Below are 24,621 nucleotides of genomic sequence, written 5' to 3'. Positions count from 1 at the left end.
GTAGCCATGGAAACATCAAGTAGTAGTAGCAAAGCAAGGAAAGGGTTAGAGATGTTGGTTCAAGGAGTTGAATGGAAAGCACCTAATTTCAAACTTGTGTCAGCGGTTGCGAAAAGCCTCAATCCAAATGGAGTGCAATCATAGATTCCTCCAAAGGTACTACTCATTAATGATATCCAAACTAATTTTAAGTGTGCAATTTAGGAAATCAGAACCCTAGAGATGGATGATACCATAGGAGAATTGTGTGTAAATGGTGTTCTTAAACCCAAACATAAGCATTTGGAAGATGAGGGTTTAAATTCCCCACCTACCCTAAAGTTTCCAAATCAAATGGATTAGATACATCCTAAGTCAAGTTCACAATGGTTAGTTATGGCTTGAGAAACTAGTTTTGATCACTAAGAAGATGATTCATTGCATCACCAGCCTTCCCATGCTCTCCAAGGCCAAAACCACTAAAACCCTAGGTTGGGTGGAGTTAGAGAAGAAAACCCTAATCGAGTGGGATGATAGAGGCATGAAGATTAGTAGTGTAACAAATGAAAAAATTAAATTCAACATACATGTGATAGCCCACAAGATCTATAGTTCTAGCTATCTGAACAATGTGTCATGTGAAGCAATAGACTTGGCATACAAAGTTGTGAAGAATAATCTATCATATGATCTTGTAGATTTGTTGTTGAAGCAGTTCAACAAAAAAATGGAAAGTGTTAGAACCTCCAAGAACAATCCTTGTAAATTCAATTCTTTGTTGACTTGTTTATTTTTCTATGTTTAAAAGTTTTTCCCTTCAAAAGGCACAATAGTATGGAGAAAGGATGTGCTAGTGCTATATCAGATTAATGAGTATATTGCATAAATGGGAGAAAATTTTGTAAGTATAATGGATAATTATTTTTATGTCTTCAAGGAGAAAATGAATAATAAATTTATGATACCCTAGAAATTGGTTGAAGACTACAAAGACGATGTTTGTTTCATGGTAGACTGTGACAAAGTCTACATTCAGGCAATGAAACCCAGAGTTGTATGTGTAAAACCTCTTCCCTATGAGGTGAACATAGATGAAGCAAAGGATATAATTATAGCCTTGATAAATGAACTTATTGATCCAAAGGCAACACACTTTGGAACATATGATGAGGCCAAGGCAAGAATAGAGCTTGAAATCAAGCTTCCATAGGTGGTTAACAAAGGAAAGAGGAGGATAGAAAAACTTAAAACAAGCACACCTCTTATGTTGACTAAGGGTAAAGGAGAAGATGTGAAAGAAGTAGAAGATAAAGATGAGTCAAGAAAGGAAGAAGAGCTAGTGAAGAAGAAAGGCAAGGTGATCATCACCAAGCCACCCAAGCCATCTACTATAGTGTTCACAAGGAGATCTAGGAAGAAAGGCAATGAAGTTGTGTTTAGTAAACCTCCTCCCACCTTCCAAGAAAGATTGAAATAATTGGAAGAAGGTGCTAGCATAACCAACTTCAAATCATTGAAGTATGAAACCAGGACAGAGGTTGAGAAGAAACAGGTTGAAGAATTGGTGCTAACCATATATTCCCTTGATCAGATAGCCTCCTAGATATCTAAAGAATTGTTAGAGAAAATAAAGCCAAGATGGGACTTTGCTATGCAAACAACAAAAGATATCTATGCACAAACCCTGAGAAAATTGCTACCAAGCATAATAGATGCTTAGGTGAAAGCGTCCTTAAAGAAAAATGAAGATAAGATGACTCTTAGATTTAATATTTGTTTAATTTTGATAAAAGATATAGAGCATGTGGTCAAGAATGCCACAAGTATGTGGAAGAATGCCTATCACTTGCATAAACAAAGTGACTTCCTAGAAAAAGTCAAGGATGATGACAATGATGATGAGGAAGAAGTAACATACACTAAGCCAACACATTTTGACAATGAAGAAGTTGAAGAAGATAAAGAGGAAGAAGCTACTGAGGAAGACAAAGAAGATGATGAGGAGACTGAGATAGTAGCCACATCCATTGCCTCACTTCCTCACTCTCTAGCTAAACTTGTAGATCACATGATAGAACCCTCTGTGGAAGTGCAAATTTCTCTACATATGTGCAAATTTTTGCAAGAAAATTGGGATGAGACTTTAGCACTTATTCTCAAGGTACATTTTGATTTTCTTTCTTATATTGGTGTCTCCATGTAAATGTCTTGAATAAATATTTGGCATTATTGTCAAAAAGGGGGAGATACACTTAGTATGTTATATAAGGGGGGGAGAAACTTAGTATGTATATATGGGGAGAGGCACTTGTTATACTATGTATATTGTATGGGGGATAATCATGCAAAGGGAGAAAGTGTATATAGAAGAGAATTTGCAGATATAGTATACTATATATACTTACAAATTTTTTTTTTGAAAAAACTCAAAAAATAGTATACCATACCAAGCCAGTACCACACTATGATGTATATAAGTTTTGGCTGATAAGTGTTTTTGTCACTAATTCCAAAGGGAGAGATTTTTGACATTTAGTCAAGTTTTTTATTAGTGACAACACTTATTTAGATTCTATATGGCTACCGAGTTCATTGAAAAATCTACAATGTTTTCCTTGTAATTCAGTAGTCACCGAGATTTACAGTTCCTATTGAGCATTTCAGTGGCTACCAAGGGAATTCAATTAGTGTGAAGTGCATTCAAACCGAGTAGAATCAGGTAGTGTGAAGTCTAGTAGTTCAAGCTGAGAATTTTAGTGGTTACCAAGCTTTCTAGTTTCTACCGAGCTAGCAGTTCATGTGAAGCGAAGTTAGTGATAACCAAGCTATGTGATGATTAGTGTTTACCAAGTGTAGTCCTGGTAAATGAGTAATTCAATTTCTACCAAGTTACACAATATCTACCAAGTCACCAGTGCAAACTGAGTTCAAGACTACTCTAAGATGATTAGTATGGACTGAGCTTCTACAGAATGCATGACAATGCTAAATAGTGATAGTGGACACTGAGTATCAAAACTTCACCAAGTCAATCTTCAGAACCCGAGTATCTACATATGGGCTGACTTTGTAATATTGGTGTTAACTTGTATATTGGCCAACTTTGTAATTATGTAAATTGGATTGATATATATGTAATGTATTGTATCATATCCAAAGTAAGCAAGAGTTTGTGAAAAATGTGAAAAAGAAGCATGCAAATGTGAATCAACAATAGAAAAAGTGTATTATAAGGCCATATCAGTAAAGGAGCAGTAGACTCATATCTATCACATAAAGGTGATCATTACTTCAAGGAATCTCTATTAGCAAATCAGTTGTAAGTTAGAGATTTACTATTTCATCCTAATAGGTGAACCAATTAAAATCCTTTAACAAGGTAGACTTAATAGTATTTTCTCAAATCTCTTTACCGAGTGCATACTTAATTGTGTGTTTGTAAAACCTCTAACAAGGTGGACCTAGCATTCCTAATTGCTCCTAACAAGGAAAATCATTAGAAGTGATCATTGTAAGACTTAACAGGCCAACTTTATGTTGTAGTATTGAAGTTTTGTGGGTATCATCCCCACCCAAGTTTTACTTTCTATTTGGAAGGTTTTTGGGTCACCAAATTATTGTGTTCAAGTGTTATGAATGTTTTATGTTTTCAATTTCTCATGCATGCAGTTAGATCTGATTTAATGAATTAAATGGTAATTGGATTATTGCAATTAAGATCTAAATTTGGTAAATTTTTTAAGGTTACTGATTCCCCCCTCCCCTCTCAGTAACCTAGCATAGTCTTGAATATTTCCAACAAAAATAATCTTTTGGGCATGCTTTGTTTAAATTTATAAAATTAGTGCAAACACGAATGGACTTGTCATGTTTAGAAATAAGCACTATATCGGATATCCATTTTGCATAGTCAATAGCTCTAATGAACTTGGCACTTAAAAAATTTTCAAGCTCATCTTTGACTAACAAGGCAACATGAGGATGCATCTTTCTTAATTTTTGTTTAACTGGTTTAACCCCAAGAGTGAGGGAGAGGTGATGCATAATGGACTATGTATCTAATCCAAGCATATATGCATAGGTCCATGCAAAGTTAATCTTTTTCTCCTTAAAGAACTGTGCGAATTATTCATTTTCTTCTACTGATAAAGATTGAGTCATGTGTATAATCTTGGAAGATTCTTCAATACCCAAGTTGATTGGTTGTGTTAGTTCTACCAAAATTGATGATCTATCCCATAAGAAACTTGGAATACTACTCAATACCTCATCCTTGGGTTTCTCAAAGACGTTTTCACCTTCAAATACATCTTTATTTTTACTCTGTTTTAGTTTAGATACCACCACAAAGTGGTTTTCACCATCTAAACTCTTAATTTTCATTTTTATTTTCAACTTGTGACTGAGGTACTTGATGTATATCTTAGTCATATTAACTGTCGATTCATTGGTGGAAGATACCATGAGTTCAATGAAATTTAGGTAGTAGGTGATCTCATAATCATTGTAAAATAGTGGTAGCTCAGGTCTATGATTTTGAATAGACCAATCTATGAGATCAGGGTGAATGAGTGAAAGAGAGGTGGAATCTTTGAGGTTATTGATGCAAGAGGAATCATCTCTGGTGACAAGAAAGGATGAGCCTGTAGAGAAGGATCCAAAGGAATCCAATTCAAGATACCTCCTAGGGGAATGAACATGATCCACTAAGGAAAGTTGTGAACCCAACATGTCTGACTCTACATGAGACTCATTAACTGTATTTGGTTGGGTAACATAGGCATGCATCACATCTAAGCCCAATTCACAAGAGGCATCAAAAAGGGATTTCAACTCATATTCCTAAGAGTCAGTACTTTGATCTCAAACCACAAGTTAAACAATACATCACTAGATTCTTTCTTCATTGGGATTTTCAAAAAATGACTCATCAAATTTGAGTTGCTTAGACCTAGATTCTTCAATAGCGTTTTCATTAAAAAAAATATCTTCTTCCCAAAGAAGGGAGGTAGAAGGGATGAAATCTGCTTCATGTGTCAAAGCAATAGTAGGGGGTTGAATGTCATCTTCAAACTCACTAGTTGTAAGGGTTTCTTTCTTAAACTATGGAAAGTCATCTTCAACACCATACCATAGGTCTATAGTATCTTTTTTTTGTTTTGTCCCTTGGTGTGACTTAGGGGTTTCTACATGATCATTCTTGTTATCATTCAAAGGTCCTTGACCACAATAGCCCATTTTTCTTATAATTTTATAGTAACCTTTCTAACATTTTTAGTAGAAATAGGGGTAGCTAAGATGACTTCATCATTACCCTCTTCCTCTCTATAGATCTAGTCTCTTACATATTGATCTTCCTTTTCATCTTTTAAAGGAATTGAGGATTGAACAAAGGTGCAAAAAATAGTCATAGTAGAAGCCAAAGGCTTCATTTTCTCAAAGTTGTAAGAACATGGAGAAACATGTAATGATGTAATGGAGTTCAAGGATACTTCCTCATACCAAGACTCATCATTTTAGCTTCATTTAATATTTGGTAAGAGATGGTCTAATGTCACTAGAAGGTCAGTTATGTTGCACTAGTGACTCTGTAGTAGTCAACATATTAATAGGCATGAAATTATCTCTTGGGATCACAATCTCCACACCATTAAATATAAAGTTGATACATTGATGGTATGTTGATGGTAAAACTTGTGTTTCATGGATCTATGGTCTAACCAACAAAATATTGTAGGCAAGTGGGATGTGCAATACTTGGAAGACCACATATTTCTCCATAGGATCCATATGGATAGGAAGCACAATTAGGCTTTTGGAAGACCATTAAAATTTATCATAAGCTTTTATGGTGATCTTCCTTATAGGATCAGTTGAAAATTTGGACATTCCTAATTGTTGAATTACATTAAAGGAAAAAATATTTAACTTGACACCATTGTCTATCAGTACTCATCCAATTTGAGTGTGGTAGATTTGTACTTTGATGTGGAGAGAGAGAGATTATGGGGATGACTAAGAGACTTGCCATTTTCTTCATAAAATTTAAGATAGTGAGGTGAGGAAATGTCATTTTCCATAGCTTGGAACCTTTCAATGTCAATATCTGTAGGAATGTAAGCTATGTGCAAAGCTTTCTCTTGAATATCCTTGTGAAAAGGATACAACTCTAACAAATTAAAGATATAAATCTATGTAGGAGTTCATTTTAATTGACTTAATTGTTGAATTACATTAAAGGAAACAATATTTAACTTGACACCATTTCTATCAGTACTCATCTAATTTAAGTGTGGTAGATTTGTACTTTGATGTGGAGATAGAGATTATGAGGAAGACTAAGAGACTTGCCATTTTCTTTAGAAAATTTAAGATAGTGAGGTGAGGAAATGTCATTTGCCATAGCTTGGAACCGTTCAACGTCAATATCTATAGGAATGTAAGATATGTGCAAAGCTTTCTCTTGGATATCCTTGTGAAAAGGATACAACTTTAACAAATTAAAGATATAAATCTGTGCAGAAGTCTGTTGTGATTGTCTCACAAGGTCTCAACTAGATACAGGAGGTGGATCCACCTATTTGGAAGATGGGGTATGTTTGGAATCATCAATCACCTTAAGAACAACCTTAGATTTTCCCCTAGTGACAATGTTCTAGGTCTCACCATGAGAAGTCGAAGAATCTACCACCCCAAGGGATACCCTAGACCTATTAGTTTGAAGTTTTGATGATTGTGTGTTCTCAAGACCACTTTAGGTTTCTGATCGTCAGTGTCATAATTGGGTTCCTCATCAAATTCGAAACCCATCATATAAATATTCTTAATAGGTTCCAACATTTTAATCACATTATCTATGTTGGCACATGAATAACTAATTTTGGCTTCATTACCCTTTTTTTGGCTTTAGATGTATCTCCTTTTTTTGAATTTTGATAATGGTTGTTTAAAATCTTTATAATAAGAATTTTTAACTAAGCCATCGATGGAAATTTTACCCTTATTAATGAGATCTTGAATGATATCCTTGAGCTTGTAGAAATTTTCAGTATTCTGACCCTTATTTCAATGGTAATTATTATATTGGTCACACCAATTAGGTTTGATAGGTGGGTCAAAGGGTTGCGAATTGTCCAGTAGTGTTATGAGTTTATTGGTGAGAAATTTTTTGAAGACCACCTCAAATGAGTCAACCATTGTTGTATAAGTTCATCTTGGTTTAGAGGGCCTCTTAGCTTTGTTGAAAGATTATGGATTTGGTGCATCTTGTTTCTTAGTAGCATATATGGTAATGGATAAATGAAAGGTTGGTTCCTTAGCCTTAGGAGTGTCTACAACTCCATCATTGACTACATACTTGTTTTTGTCCCAAGTTTTACCCTTATCCTTCCCATTTCTATTACCATTTTTATCCTTGTTGAGAATAATGTCCCGCTTTTTGATAGCAATATCCTCGATGCAATAAGAACTTTCAACAATGTCATTGAATGAGGTAAATAATTGCTTCCTAAGATCATAATGTAAATCAACCACAAGCTTGTTGATGAAGATGTCAATTTTCTCAATCTTAGGAATTTGATAGGGACGCCTAGAATGAAATGATCTCCATCATTGTAAATAAGTAGTGAATGGATGCCCCTTTTTTTGTTTTATGTTGCATATATTTAACATAGTAATAGGGTGTTGTATGTTGTATGAGTATTGTTAGATAAATCATTATGCAAGTTTGTGAAATTTCTTAAGGGGAGGTGACAAATTGGTAAAACATTCCATGGCTTATCCCCTCAAGATTCTTGAAAATAGTCATTGGAATTACAAGGGGAAAGAGTAAACATTTTGGGGGGGGCTGTTTTAGTAGTTTAAACTTGGACCCATAAAACTTTCACTATTCATTCATGACATGTATTAATAAGTAAGCTGAAATAACTTGTAAAGCATATGCATCTAAAACACATAACCATGTAAGCATTCACACACATAACACTAGATATGATTACCTAAAAAACTCTCCAAGTGAGAAGGTAAAACTAGGGTGGGGATGACACCCACAAATCTTCACTATTGTAGTAATAAAGTGTACCCAATGAAGGTTACAATGTTTTGACCATGAAACATGATCTACCCTATGAAAGGTCTACCTTGTTAAAGGCTTACAAAGACTATTAGGTCTCACCTTGTTAGAGGATTTCAACACCCTATTAGAAGTGTGCCTTGTTAGAGGACTTCAACTTACAACTAAGTAAGCATCCTATTAAAGGATTTCATACAACCTGTTAGGACTACTATGTTAAGAGATTTAACTGAAATCACCTATTAAAATATCTCAGCATAGATCCTGCAGTTGGCACTTGCTTGTCTGATAACAGATCATCTCTAAACAATGTCTAATTGATCCTTCATGATCAGATGTCTTAATGTTGTATCCTTTTCTCTATCCTCTATTCTTCTCTAATTGATTCTACAATTCACTCTCACTTCTAAGTCATCTTGAATGCTCTACAAACTATCTTATTTACTCCTTCAACTCTTCATACCATTCACTCCTTTGTCCACTCATCATCATGAAGAGTTTAGGGCTTCATCCTCCTTAAGAAGACTTAGGTGGCTTAGGGTTAGGTATGAATCTACGGCTAAGATTCTTCCATTTTTTTGCTTAAACCTTCCATTTTTTTGATTGGTTGAATGTAATTGCATAGAGAATCCAAATACAAATTCTTCCTTATCTCCAAAATATCAAAATATAATCTTAATTCAGATAAACAATGGTTTACATAGTTGTTTGTGCCATTACAAACAAATATGTCAAAACTGTGTCACTAGACATATGGAGTCTCTGATGCTCGGCATGCACTATTCTGTATACTATGACTTGACACCTACATTTCTTAGCATTCACTATTTATTGGGCTCCTGAATCACTTGGCATGGTCTATCTACTAAGCACTTGAGTGACTTGGAAAATGAGTGACTCAACACTCATTGTAACTCAACATGGTCTAATATTTACATGTTGTGCTCGACATGTATTACTAGTTTGGCATGAACTAAGTAAATTCCTTAAGTGTGTTGACACTCACCTATCAAAACTAATTTGAGATCAACAATCTCCCCCTTTAACATGAGTGTCAAAAACACTTGAATATACAATATTATCCTTAATCTCTCAAGCTTAACATATCCATGACTCAAATTATATACAAAATTTCAAAATTTTGCACTAACTTGTATACCTCAAAATTGTATAACTCCCCTTGAGTTAATGTGTCTAATTTGTATCCAAAATATGTGCTCCCTTTAACTTCAATGCACTACATCTAATACTCTTTCATCTGATATGCTCTCTCTTAGCTGATATATGTCCCCATTTTCTCAGTTTCTCTAAAAAACATATATCACCTCAATGATATAACTCTACTACTATACTCCCCCTTTCTTATTTATTTCTCTTTTCTTCATACATCTCCTCTATTCTTTATCTCCCTTATATTCTCTATCATCTCCATATTCTCTATCTCCCCCTTTTTGACACTTATGTCAAATGGGTTATACACTTGTAATGTGTTTTTCAAAAAAGGATTTATGGACATCTATTATTATACTTAGAGATGCATCCCAGTTATCACATGCAACATCCATTGATTTAATTTGGATTGCAAGCTTGGAAACAAGTTGCACTAGACCATCTAAAGTAGAAAGATTAGGGTCTTTCTTCAATAAAGTCTCGACATAGCCTAGCTCTTTGTGTAGTATCTCCATGTTGGGGTGAGAGATGCATGTATACATGTCAATTTGGCTATTATGCTAGCCTCATCTACTATCACTATTAGCTAATTGACTTTGTGTTTGAAACAATGTCCTAAAGTGCTTCTCACTTTAGGCTGGATTTGTAGGTAGGCTAGTACTTGATGTAGTAATTTTGCATTCCAGACTTAGAATGTGACTTCTAGTCTCTTGAGTAAAGAGTGTAGGATCACATAGTTTTGTGTAAAATGAGAATATATTCTCAAGTACCTTCTTAATATTCTCAATGTTTGTTGCCAATGCAACTTGTTGTAGTGCTATCTCACTAGATATTTTCTCATTTACCTTGCTTTGAAACTTCTTTTCAAACCATTCTAAGAGTTTTGCATTCATATTAAGGTATTCATTAGTGACTTTTTCCACTATATCAGTCGGTTTTTCTATGAGTGGCTTGGTCTGTTTAGGAGTTGGTAGGATAAATGCATCTAAAAAGATGTCTTTTATATCTTGAAGTGCTTGCTTCTACCTGTGTTCTCTCCTAAGCATTTCTTGATGCTTTTTCCTTTCTAAGGCTTGTTGCAAAATGCCTATTTCCTCCAACGTCATAGTATCATAGTCATACTTCGAAATAAAACATGTCTTCATCAAGGCTTATGTCTCCATAATGGATTACCTTTTCTACCTTTGATGATCTTGGGCTTGGCACTAAAATCTATAGTGGGGTAGCATCTGTGCTTGGCCTCTAAAGAGTTTGTGTAGGAGTGCTAGATGCTAGTAAGGCTACCAGTGCTTGGATGGCCACTTGTTCCTTCACCTTTGGTGTGAGCTTACTATCTTTAGGCTTGCCCTAGTCTATCACTATGACTTGGCTAGCACCTTGTTCCTATGTTGTAGGTACATATGAATCTATTTGTCCTATTTCTTACTGTTGACCTATAGTAATGTCTTTCTCTTCTTCCTTCTTCTAAATTGCATCAATTTTAATATTTGTATCAACCTTGGTGGATGTGTCTACTATTGTTTAAACCAAAGGTTGTACATGAGTAACTGAAGGGATGATTGAAGGTGGTTCTTGTGGATTCACCTTTTCCCTTGTGACTTCAGTCACTCCCTTCTGTAGTTCTTCTACACTAACCAAAATAGAATTGCCACATAGTTTGGCTTGCAGTGTAGACTGATCTAGTATTTTCTTCAAATCTTTTACAATAAGTGGATTGATTTTATGAGATGATGCATCGAGAACATCCTTTATAGTTATAGTTTTATTGGTTTTGGTTGTGTCATGGGAAGGATTGACACTTGATAGTTGTGTGTCCTGCACACTCTATTCATCTTGCTGCTACTCAACTATTTCCTTATCATCCTTTTGGTTCTAGTCTCTTCCCCAACTGTATTATCTTTATCATCTTCTTCCTTATCAGCATCATCATCATTATCATCATCCTTATCATCATGTTTACCCTCTAAAGGGTTGGCTCCTCCTTATTTCATAGTGGTCAACCCATAAATAAATTTCCATATTTGAGTTGATTTTTTGACCACATCTTCAATGTTATTTTGGAGAATGTTGAAGGCTTTATATTTAGGTGAGAACCTAACTAAATATTTCTTAACAACCTTAGAAATTTGTCCCTTTTTCAACTCTGACATTAGTTGGGATAATGTTGTTTCCCTAATTTGTCTTTCCACATTCAGACAATGATGTCATTTTTGCTCAACAATATCATATAGGCCTTTTGGTATTGAGTTGGAAAATTCTAGTGTAGTGTTCGTGAACTTTGAAATCATGGCATACAATGCCTCTTCCACTTGTTTTTTCTCTTCTTTCTCCAATTTATCAAAATCAATATGTCTATAACTAGATAAATCAACATTACTCTTGAAATTTTTGCACAAGTTTTCAAGAACAGAGAGAGGATTGTGACTTACCACCTTGAATTGACTGTTATCATCTAATTTTGTCTTCTCTTCATCAAAATCTAGTTGAGCCACATATTTCCTTCTCTATCTTTTATGTTTTTGTCCACCTTGCTCTATTTTCTTTGACTTTTCCTTAGCCTTTTGAGTATTTGCACATGTGCTAGCTCTAGTGGTAGGTATAGTAGGTTTGGCTTGGCTAGGTTTGACAATCTTCTTTACCTTTGTCACAAGTTGTACCATAGCCTTCCTTTTCTTTGACTCGACAGTAGTAGGTGCTTCCTTGGCTTCTTCTCCCTCAACACCTATAGTCTCCTCTTCTTCCTTATCTTCTTCCGTACCTTGATTTAGAGCTAGAGGTTCTTGTACTTGTGTTTGTTCTTCCTGTTCATCCTCTTCTTCCTCTTCCTCTTCCTCCTCAACAACATCTCCAAATTTTTCTTTCAATTTCTTTACCAACTTGTCCTTTTTCTTGATTGTGGAGGCAATCTTTAATTCCATGGAAATCTTGATTTCACCATCTCATAGTTTCCAAAAAAAATACCAATCTTATCTACTTCCTCTTCCAGTAGAGCTATGATGGCTACTGAGGCTTCATCAACATTTATCTCATACCCTAAGGGTCTCAACTATCTTACCCTTGGTGTGGTAGCTTCTAAAAATGTGAAGTCAACATCAACAAGAAAAAATCCATCATAATAATGTTTCTCCACTAAGGAAATTGCTATCCTCATTCTTTCCTTCATTGACTTCTTGAAATCTTCAAAGTGACTTGTCATTATAGATTCAAATTTTTCTCCTAGCTATTCAATGTTCTCATTAATCTACATTGCAATTGATCTATTTGTCTTCCATCCTACTATACCAAATAAGGGAAATGCATTCTGTACATAAAAGAATATAAAAACTAGCACGAAACCAAATTTACACTATGCACTCTTGGTTTTCTTGATTGCTCCAAGGTTCTCCATCAGCTGTTGCAATTGTAGCTCTACTAGATTATATGTATGATCTTTATTTACAATTTTGTAACCAACATCCACAGCTATGCAGGATGCACTATTCAATCTACCAGATTGATAGAATTTTTGTAAGATTACACTTACAACAAAGTTTAACAATGGATCAACAATTGTATCTATTGTCATGCCTCTCTTATTCCATTTTGCTCCAATGTTCTTTTCAATGACTTCTTTGGACTCACTCCTGAGTTTCTTTGTTAGATCTAGGGTTCGATAGCCAGTAACCCTATGGATTATTCTCTTGGATCCTCTAGCCATAAAGAGCCATCATGAATTTAGCTCAGCACAATTCAAATCCACTTTGTTTTGAATACATTAGGAGAATCTAGGGCTTGTGTCAAACCCTTTCTCTCTATGATTTTGTATTCCTCTTTCAAAACACCATTTTCACATAATCTATGGTATGCATCCCTTATTTCCATGTCTCCAATGCTACCAATTTCATAGTTATAAAATCTCCTCACATCTTGCACTATTATTACATTTGGCAGGATCATGGATAATGCACCAACAGGGTCTTATTTATAGGCTATGTTAGGAATCACTTTAAACATAGGTTGTTTGACTTCATTACTAACAAGTTGAACATTTAAAACCTCCTTTCCTTTGACATATTTCAAACTAGATGCCATCTTGTCAAATTAGGGTTTATGAAAATGAAAACTGTGTAACTTGGCTTTTGACAATTACCTTGTGAAATCTAATGAACTGTCATGAAATCACAACTAAAATCTCTGCAAATGCTTTTAACAAGTTTCTGAATCACCTTTTTCTCTACTCACTCTTTCTCAAATTTGAAATGATGAAGAATGAGAAAAAATTGTTCATATACCCTTCTAAAACCTTGCATTTAAAGCTAAGTGCTTACATAGTTGTAAGTTTGGCATCAACCAATTTTGGGTTCACTCGACATCCATTGATATTTACATTACTCAGTAGCTACTACGAGCTTGAGATCCACTAGCTAGATTGCTAGCTTGGCATCTTCTTACATCCCACTCAACATACATAAGAAATGTGTCATACTTGGCAACAACATGAAAAACTTAAAGATTTGTCTTGAATTTTTAATAACATCTTGCATCTTCATTCATGCTAATTTAGTCTTTTTAGTACTATATCCTTTTGGAATTAATGTATGATATAACCTTTAAATACTAGTCCCACATACCTCTTGATTATCTAGTTTGATGAGGTGTGATAACTGGACCCATTAGGTGAATTGATCCCTTCTCCATTTAATGTGTTGCGATCATCTTTCTTTTTCCATGTATTTTTCATCTCATCTTTGATGTGTTCAACATATGCCTTGCATGGGGCTTCTAAGGGTAACCCAGGCCCTTCAGGTTGCGGTGGAATCATAAGAAATAGCTATGGGGAGGGAATAGCTGCCTTTGCTTCCCCGCTGGGAATCCAGACTATTCATCTGGCTGAAGCAAGAGCTGCGAGTAAGGTGGTCAAGTTGGCTTTTGAAGCCGAGATTACTAAACTCTGGCTTGAGGGGGACTCCAAAAACATTATTAATACCATTAATGGTATTTCCCCCCCCTCGTGGACGATTGCGAACATAATTGCTGAGACTTGCGCCACTCTCACAAAGTTCAATAAGGTCCACGTCACTCATGTTTACAGAGAGGCAAACCCAGTCGCTGATTGGTTTGCTAATAAAGGGGTTAACGCCACCAATAATCTGACCTGGCATGCCGGAAAAGATTTTCCGGCGGAGGCAAAGTTGCTTATCGACCAAGATAAAATCTTGGGAAGGACGGCTCAAATCCAATGCAATTATGGATAATAAAGATTGCTTAATAAATGGTAAGTGCCATTATTGGCATCGTGATTTTCACCAGCAAAAGGGGTTTCCTCTGACATTTTGACACATTCGAAAGGATGATACCATTATTTTCAAAAAGGGGTATATTCACGGGTATCATAAAAGAAACATCACCATTTTTTCGAATGCAAATAACTTGCACAGTTCAGAGTTCATGAGAATTGTGGAAGTTGATCAGGTAAACATGACGGGTGAGAGGAGCAGAAAGGAGCCGGTGGGGGAAGTTCAAAAGTGGAAGAACAAGGCCAAAGTTTGGAGAGAGCTGGAAAAGGGTGGGGTTACTAATTTCTTCGAGAAACTTCATGGCTCGGATCTTGAGATCACTAACAGCATGGTGAATTCATGGAATAATGGTAAGGTTAAGGTGAACGGGGTCTACTTTCAAATTACTGAGGATGTGGTTGCTGAAGTCATGGGGATTCCGATGGAGGGGCATAAATTCTTCAGAGACAAGAAGATGTCTTCTAATGCAATCAAGGATTTTGTGAAAAACACTGAAGAGCTGAACAAGCTGGGCAAGAAAGAGACGTTTTTTGTAACGGATACTATAAAGAAGCTCTAGAGGTATGTTCTCTACACTGTCATTGAATATATAACCCTAGACCCCAGGTTTGATAGGGTTAGGACTCACCATTTTGTGATTCTAAATCATTTTCGCCATGGTAGTAAGATCTCCTTCCCGTATTATCTTTTTAACTCGATGAACAAGGCCATTTCTAGTTTTAAAAAGAAAGCTACCGTCAACCCAGCACTGCATGAGGGTCTTCTTCTTCTGATTCATGAGCATTTCCACGCTCAAACCATTAGCAAAAACCCTATCCAGGGGGCGAATGTTGACAAGAGCAGCTCCAATTTTTCCTCAAATTCTGACGATGTCGAGAGCATTAGCTCTAATGAGGTTTTTGAGCATTCAGGTAAGAAGACTAAAAGCCATAAGAAGGATTACCCCTCTATCAAATTACCCAGCAGAAAGAGCCCTAGAGGTCATATCCCAGCTAAAACTGGCTCTGCTAAGGTGGAGGAGGAAATGGATATTGATGATTCTGACAAGGTTTCGAAGGAGGAGCTGGATGAGGAGAAACTGAGAAAAAGATAGAAGAGGGAGGGAGAGAGCATGGAGCGCTCCAGTAGTCAGGGAAAGGATTCTCTGCCCATTCCCCTCTCCCTTATACATCCTCAGCCTCCTTTGGAGGAAAATGACAACTTTGGACAGATTGAGGGGGAAGTGCAAGTTAATAACAAAAGGAAGGCTTGGAATAACTTCAATGTGAGAACGGCCACTATGGGAATCTACAGAGAGGCGATGAACCCCCAACTCCTAGTGGACGACCTTGAGAAGCCTAGACTCAATGAGCTAATTGACCCGGCTATGGTGGCTATTTCTGATAATGCAAGAGAAACGGGCATGAATCTGTTGAACAATGCCCGCAATAGCATGATCGACAACTTCAGATCAATTAAATGGCTTTTCCATGAGATTGAGGATGTCAGAGATAGGGTTTCCCAAATGGAAAAAATCAAGAGCAAGACAGGTGTAGAAAGCCAAGGCGACCGGAACAGCTAGGAGACTCTGATGGAGAGGAGAGTAAAAAATATTGAGAACTACAATCACAACCTGGCAAGTCAAATGATCTCCCTCCTCGCTTCGATCAACGACAACATCCTCTCTCTCTCTTGGAAAATCTCAAAGATAGGAACCAGATGGAGGAAGATGATAAACAGAACAGAGACAAAGATAGGCTGGATGTGGATAAAGCCAAGGAAAACACTATGGAGCAGGATTTGACGAACGCCCAGGATCATAAGGCAGAAGAGCAACAAGAGTGCGCCAAAGCTGCCCAGACCATGCTCGAGATGGAGAAGTAGTCTGCTAGGTTGGGTCTCTATTCTTTGGTTTTTGTTTCTCCTGGCTTTGGCTTTTTGTCTGGTCTCTGTTTTTCTGGTTGGTTCTCTGGCCTTTTTAGTGGGCAGTTGTTTCGGGCTGGGCCTTTGGGCTTATGTTCAGCCGTAAGGCTTATGTTTTGGCTGGGCATTTTTTCGCTTATTTTCAGCCTTTCTTGTTGTTAAACTTATGGGTTTCAGGACCCCTTAAAACCTATTTACCTTATCAAAAACATATTCCTTGCCTTTACCCTTATCAAATTCACAACTTGGTGCCTTTGATCTATTTGGATAGTATTTACTGATGTGGCCAATCTTCAAATAGCTAAAATATATAGTTTGACTTAACCATCATTTGTAATTGCCAGTAAAGTGTGTCCTAATACAATTCTCAGGAACATGCCCATATTCTTGACAATAATAACAGTTGTATCTTGTATTATAATCCCAATTGCAGGAGTTACCATTGCTTCTTACCTTTGTTGGCTTGTTTGATGACCACATGGATTTGGATTTGCATTCAAAAACTCTATGTTCATACTTCTGACAGTTGTAGCAATATCCTTCAAATCTTTGTGTGTTCATGGTCCTGGTTCTATATTTATGTGCTTGATGATTTTGCTTGTTGCACTTATGAAAATGAAGCATGTTCTTAGGCTTTACATTCTAATTTGTAGTTTTTCTCCTACACATATTAGCAGTATGTCCTTTCTTACCACAATTATGACGAGTAGGTTTGAAGTTCTTACCTTTGGTGTTTCTTTCTTCTATGACCTTGAATGATTCTCCTTCTTTAGTGCTTGTATATCCCAGTCCTAATGTATCATTGTTGGATCTAGGGGATCTTAGTAATTGCTCAAAGTATTTGATGGCTTCATTTGGTTTGTTGAAACTTTTAGCAAATTCCTTTTCTCTCTTTAGGTCACTCTGCAATTATTTATTCTAAAACTTCAATGTAGTTATCTCAATGTCCTTAACATTCAATTCATAGTTGGCATTCATGATTTGACTTAGAGTATCCAATTGCATGTTGGAAATATTTGTTAGCTTTGTTGACTTCACTTCCAATCTGTTGGCCAGAATTCTTTTGTCTTCTTCAATCATGGCTTTTTCTTCCATAGCCTTCTTCTTTTGTTCAGTCACCTCACATAGCAGTATAGCTTGTGATTCTTTCTCTTTAAGATTTCTAATTTCCTTAGCTTGGATTCTATTATTTTCCATTAGATCTTCAATTGTTGCATCAAATTCATTGGAGTCACCATTTGTAAATAGCTTATTATTTGTCTATCTCTTTGTATAGTGTGTCATTCTCTGCAATAGTAATCTCTTTCCTTCTCTTCAAGGATTTCTTTAGTTCATCTCTTACTTCATTCAGTTGATGTAGTATGAGATGTATTTCAATCTCCAAGTTCTCAATAGTATTTCCCAATTTGTAGACTTCCATTTCAAGATCTTTCCTCAAAGTTGCAATGCTACTCTTTCAAAGATACCAATTATTGGAATTACAAGGGGAAATTATAAACTTTTGAGAGGTTGAATTAGTAATTTAAACTTGGACCCATAAAACTCTCACCATTCATTCATCACATGCATTAATAAGTAAGATAAAATAACATGTAAATAATATGCATCTAAATTACATAACCATGTAAGCATTCACACACATAACACCATTTATGATTACCCAAAAACCCTCCAAGTGAGAAGGTAATATTGGGGTGGGGATGACACCCATAAATCTTCACTACTACAGTAATAAAGTGTATCTAATGAAGGTTACAATATTTTGACCATGAAACATGATCTACCCTGACTGTTAGGTCTCACCTTGTTAGAGGATTTCAACACCCTATTAGAAGCATGCCTTGTTAGAGGACTTAAACTTAAAACTAAATAAGCACCTTGTTAAAGGATTTCATATAGTGTGTTAGGACTATTTTGTTAAGAGATTTAACTGAAATCACCTGTTAAAATGTCTCAGCATAGATCCTATGGTTGGCACTTTCTTGCCTAGATCACCTCTAAAAAATGTCTAATTGACCCTTCATGATCAAATGTCTCAATGCTATATCCTTTTTTCTATCCTCTGTTCTTCTCTAATAGATTCTACAATTCATTCTCAATTCTAAGTCATCTTGAATGCTTTGCAAACTATCTTGTTCACTCCTTTAACTCTTTATACAATTCACTCCTCTACCTTTTCATCATCATTAAGAGTTTAAGGCTTTGTCCTCTTTAAGAAGACTTAGGAGGCCTAGGGTTAGGTATGAATCTAAGGCTAAGATTCATCCATTTTACTGCTTAAACCTTCCCTTTTTCTGATTGGTTGCATGTAATTGTATAGGGAATCCAAATATAGATTCATCCTTATCTCCAAACTATAAAAATATGATCTTAAGTTGGCTCAAAGATAGTTTACATAGTTTTTTGTGCCATTAGAAACAAATATGTCAAAACTGTGTCACTTGGAACATGAAGTCTCTGATGCTTGGCATGCACTGTTCTGTATACTATGACTCAACACCTAGATTACTCAACATCCACTATTTACTCAGCTCCTAAATCACTTGGCATGGTCTATCTACTTGGCACTTGAGTGACTCAGCACTCATTGTAACTTGTCATGGTCTAATATTTACATGTTGTGCTCAAAATGTATTACTAGTTCAACATGAACTAAGTAAATGGATTAAGTGTGTTGACACTTACTTGTCAAAACCAATCTAAGATCAACAATAGTCTCATGAGATATGTGTCCTCATGCATGAATTCCATGCTAAGAGCATAGCAGTGATGTACATGGTCATGTGGGTCACCATTTCCATTATATTTTTCATACTTATGAACCTCTATATCTTGAGGAAATGACACCATGTAAAGACTTCTATCAAATGGGAGATCACATATGGTATCCACAAAAGATGTCTTGGGTTTTTTTGTTATAATTTCTAGTTGGGAAATTTGACTTATTAGCTCTTGCATTTATTTTCTTAGGATCTCAACCTCATTTGGATCTCTTTTCTATGTGATCCTTTGAACATCATAGTCATGAGGGAGTTTCCACCCCTGAGAAGTCACGTGTTGAAAGTATTGGTCTCCATTTTTCTCTAAGGCTTTTAGCATAAGTTTTTAGAGAAGTTCATCTTGTTGAAAATCTCATGAGGTCCTCACTATTAACCTCATTATCTACATCACTCTCATGGTGTGATTGTCAGGGTATAGGAGGTGAGGGCCATCCTATAGTACATGTCCTTGGAGATCTTTGAGGCATGTTATTCCTATTGTTGCCACAAGATGGGTTGTTTAAAAATGAGTTTCTATAGTTTCATTGAGCATTTCTATTTTTAAATTTGTGTATGCAAGTGTTAGTCTCAGTGTGTGGGTGAGACATTTCTATAGTGGCTATATGTCTACCTTCTTCTAGACTTGTTCTATGCAAATAAGCTTGTTCTTCTTTCAGCACAAAAAGATATTCTAGGTGATGGTTCCTCCCTTTGGTGTTCATGGTGAGTGAAAAAATATATATTCTCTAGGATTTTTGAAGGGGGTATCAAAGAAATTGTCAAGGTAGTAAAGTAGGTTGTGCCAAGTAGTGGTGTTGGCCTTTTCATACCTATCAAGGACAAGATCTTCTGTACAATATTTCATAGAAGGACATCTAGTTGGTGTGGACAATTGTGCACAAGTAAAAGAGGGACATATTCCTTGACCAACTTGGAATCTAGTCACAACTGATATGTAAGGATAAGCCTTTAGCATAGAGAGTCCAAATAAATACTTTCAAGATTAAAATTTGTATATTCAAAATGTACACTTGTCAAAAGATAGAATAAAGTGAATATCTTGTCAAAAGCACTCAAGAATTTACCTCACTAGTGATTCCAACTGAGAATTGAGAAAGAAGCTCGATAGAAAATAACCAAGAGAGTGAGGGTTCTACATTTTTTACAAGTGAGAAATAGAGATGTTAAGTTCATATCTGAGAGACTAAAACCATCTTTTTAGCTTAAGAAAACACAACACATGGAGATTTTAGACTAGATAGTGGTACGACCAGGTAAAAACACCCATAATTAAGTTAAAATGTAATTTGGACTCAATTCTACAAGCAATAGAAACTAGACAAAATTTTTTTCGCAAACAAGAAAATATAAGATCATCAAATCTTATCATGCAATAGTTTCCACAATAGTTAGTTGATACTTCTTGGTAGGTTGTGTGATAGAGAATATAATAGTAGGATGATAGAATTTGTTAAGTGGGGTGGTACTTCTAGAAAATCATAAGTATCATATGATATTTCTTAGAACTGAACTGTGATAAAAGTATAGAAAAATCTATAGTATGTGACTTGATTAGTTCAATTTTTAGGTATTTTAAGGCCAGAATACAGTCATGATAGAGGAAAAATTTAGCTTGTAACAATAGACACAAAGTTTTTAAAATAATTAAGGATACAAAAATATGTCTTCAAATAGTCAAACAAGGGACAAAGCAACCTTTTCAACACAAACACTTGGGATATCTCAAAATAAAACTCTATGAATGATAACATCATGTGTATGTTCAAAATGTTTCCATAGGTCTATCACATTCAAAAACACAGAAAGTGGACCTACATAAAGGTCATAGCTCATTACTCAACAATTTCACCCACACTTGATGCCCCCTTGCCTCACATAAAGTGGTTTCCACAATAGATGTTGGCTTTGTCATGGAGGTTCCATTGAAACAACCAAAGGGACACAAATGGTGAGTGTAAAAATCTTGAAGTGATCTAGGTAGTTCACTAGGGTCAATCCTTGCACCAATATGTTTACTAGATAATAAAGGTAGCTTATAATCCTAAGGTGTTTAGAAAGGGTCCAGTTCACAACACTCTTCTTGCACCTAATAATAGAAAACCTTGTCAAAGATAAGTAACAAACCTCACAACAATAAGAGTACTTTAAGCATTCTCACTTTTTTTTTCCCTCATGGTCACAATCCCACAAGTAATTCCACTAAATAAAGACAAGTGCTATGCCCCCCAATGCTTTGGCCTTTGTTAAGGGGTTTGTGGCTAGGTTAGCTAGGTTGTGCTCATTCCCACTTTGGGTCATTTCTATTGGTATCTTTCCACCAATACCAAACCCTCTAAAGGAGATATCTCACTAGGAGATGGACAAAATGAATCCATTCCAAAGAGGTCAGGATTTTTAACTCACCACAAAGGTAAAGAACATACTCTCCTATAAAAAAGGAGACCTACTCTCAAGTTGTATGTTCTTAGGAAAGAAAATAAATAGTATATACCACACATAAAAATGAAATAAACATCAAGCACACTTGGTTTTCTTGTTTTCATTTTGTTTGGGAAGCCTTGAAAAAATGTTAGTAGCCCTTTTAAGAAAATAATCTTTGACATGTGTTATTTTAATAAGAAATTTAGAAAGCAACTTAGGCAACCCTACAAAAAAAAAAGAGTTATTAGATCAAAAAGGGTTAGCTAAGTATGATAAAACTGTAAAAGTCCACTCGTTAGACAAAAAATAAACCAGAAACCCAAAAAATAGAAAGCTCTAAGAACTCAAAATTTTGACAAAAACCTAAACAATAACCTATTATGGACCAAGTCATACTTTCATCTACAAGAGTATCATATGATACTTCATTGTATAACTAGGTGATACTTTATGCCCATGCGATACTCTATATTAAGACAAGTGATAGAATGTAGAACTACAATGTGATAGAATACAAACCTACATGTGATACTTCTGATAGAAAAAGTATCACACAATTTTGGTAGAAACTATTGTATGATATGAAAGTATCACACAATAATTTCATCTAAAAAAACAAAACAAAAAGCATAAAACAACAATCACAAAAATGCAGAAAAGAAGGCCAAGCATGACTAATCTGTCCCACGGTGGGAAAACAAAATGTGCACTTCTTCATGTCCTTCTATTCAAGACATCGCATGGATTGAGAGCCTCAAATGTTGACCTAGATCTCCCTAGTTATGGAGTGCAAAGGAATGAAAATAACAATAAGATCTCTCTTAACTAAGCATAAGAATGCATCCCTTGGAAGTACACCATGAAATGGGAGATTCTAAGACAAGATCAAGGATGCTAGTGTCTAATAACTAACATGAAAAGCTATTCAAAAATGCAACTAAGCTACATCAGATGCAATAAATACAACTATACTAGCAAGATGAGAGTTTTATAGGCCTCCTAATTAAGCTAAATGTGCTACTCTATTGCATAAAATTAACTACACTAATGCAATATGATACTAAACAACTATGTTATGAAAGAATGAGTATGAGGCTACAAGATCTTTAAAAACTCCAAGAGAACCTATAGCATAAGAATAGTGTAAAATAGTGGATCCTTAGATGAGGAGAGAGATCTCCCCTTTAAACAAGTATGGAGGGTGGAGATTATGAGATAAGAAGATCTAATCAAGGGTGGGGAGTTGGCTTTTGCATGATCCATATGCAAGATCATTTCCACCAATCATAAAGAGTTGACTTTTTTATGTGAGACATAAGATTTTTCCTTTATTTTTAGATTGGGAAAATGACTTTATGTGTGTAACTTAGAACAATAGATGAAAGGGGTCTTATTTTTTAATTAAAGGGGAACATGTTCCTTTTAATTAAATAAGGACTTAGGATATAGTGGTCAAACTATAAGATAAAACCAAATAAATTGATTTTCAAATATTTGATCAAGATAAATGATTTAAAACTTTAGAAAAATGTTGAGAAGGGGGATAATAGTCTAGGTGAACATTTTTAGGTTATTACAAAGATTAAATAGGGGAGAGAGAGAGAGAGAGAGAGAGAGAGAGAGAGAGAGAGAGAGAGAGAGAGAGAGAGAGAGAGAGAGTAGCTAGGAGAGAGAGAGGGGGTACCTAGGGGAGAGAGATATCTAGAGAATGGAATAGGAGAGAGTATCTTGGGGGGGAGAGAGGGATCTAGGGAGAGAGAGTACCTAGGACAAATAGGGTTAGAGAGAAGGAGAGAGAGGGCTAAAGGGTACCTAGGAGGGAGAGATAGGGAGAAGAGGAAGGGGAGAAAGAGTATGTAGGGGGAGAGTGAGAGAGTACCTAAGAGAGAGATAGATTGAGAGAAGGGAAGGAGGGTAGAGAGAAAGTATAAGAGAGAGGAAGAGTGTAGGAGAGAGTGCCTAGGAGAGATAGAATACCTAGGAGAGAGAGTACCTAGGAGAGGTAGAAATAGAGATAAGGGAGGGGGATAGGAGAGAAAGAGTAAGAGAGATAGAGTAGGAGTAGGAGTGTGTGTGTGTGTGTGAGAGAGAGAGAGAGAGAGAGAGAGAGAGAGAGAGAGAGAGAGAGAGAGAGAGAGAGAGAGAGGAATATTGAAGCCCTTTACACTCAAGTTATCTCCTATTCTATTTGCACATTATGCTCCCTATTACATCAATTCATTCTTACCCCTATGATAACTTGATTCTAAAGGTGCCAATATAGGCTCATTTCCTATTATGCAAATTATGACTTGCCAATACTTATTATGACTGCTCCCCCTAAAGAGTAACCTCTAATCATCAATTAAAAGTATAAATATATTTAATAAATACATTTAAATTGATTGAACTACATATTCTTATAATTTATCTTAGATATGTGAATGACTCCTAACCTATCTCTTAGATACCAAGATGTATCCTTAGACAATGACTTTGTGAATATGTTTTCCACGCATTCCTAACTTGGCACATATTCCAATTTTACTTATTTTTGTTTAATCTATTCTCTAAGAAAATGATACATTCAAAAGTATAAGAGAGTGTTCCTGTTGGTGTAAATAAGTATTTACTTATTACACTTACTTACGTTTACTTAGGTTAATGCATTATTTAATTATTTTGCATTATTTAATTATTTATTTTAGGTGAGACACTCAAGAGTTTGTGTACTCTCATTGATGTATGCAACTCTAATTATGCACATGGTGTCTACAACATAGGAGTTTGCATCATTCACCAAGTTGTCATGATGACAACATAGTTATCCACACTCCTCATTTAGCACATGTTGTCTACACCACTGATTTGCATGCTACACCATTGTAGGCTTATCCTCACATCATCACACTTAATCTTGTGCTTAATGGAGGATAACCCAAATCTAGTGGACATGTGCCTAGTTGTATGACTTATCATGATGCTGACTTTTATGCATTCTAGAAGCTCTCTTGAGGCCTTTATAGACAAGCACTCTTAGTGT

Source organism: Cupressus sempervirens, chromosome 7 (genome assembly GCF_028749045.1).
Source record: "Cupressus sempervirens isolate cs-2001-9-10 chromosome 7, ASM2874904v1, whole genome shotgun sequence".
NCBI classification, from domain to species: domain Eukaryota; kingdom Viridiplantae; phylum Streptophyta; class Pinopsida; order Cupressales; family Cupressaceae; genus Cupressus; species Cupressus sempervirens.
The sequence above is the reverse complement of the archived record's forward strand: the minus strand, read 5'-3'. Positions refer to the sequence as shown.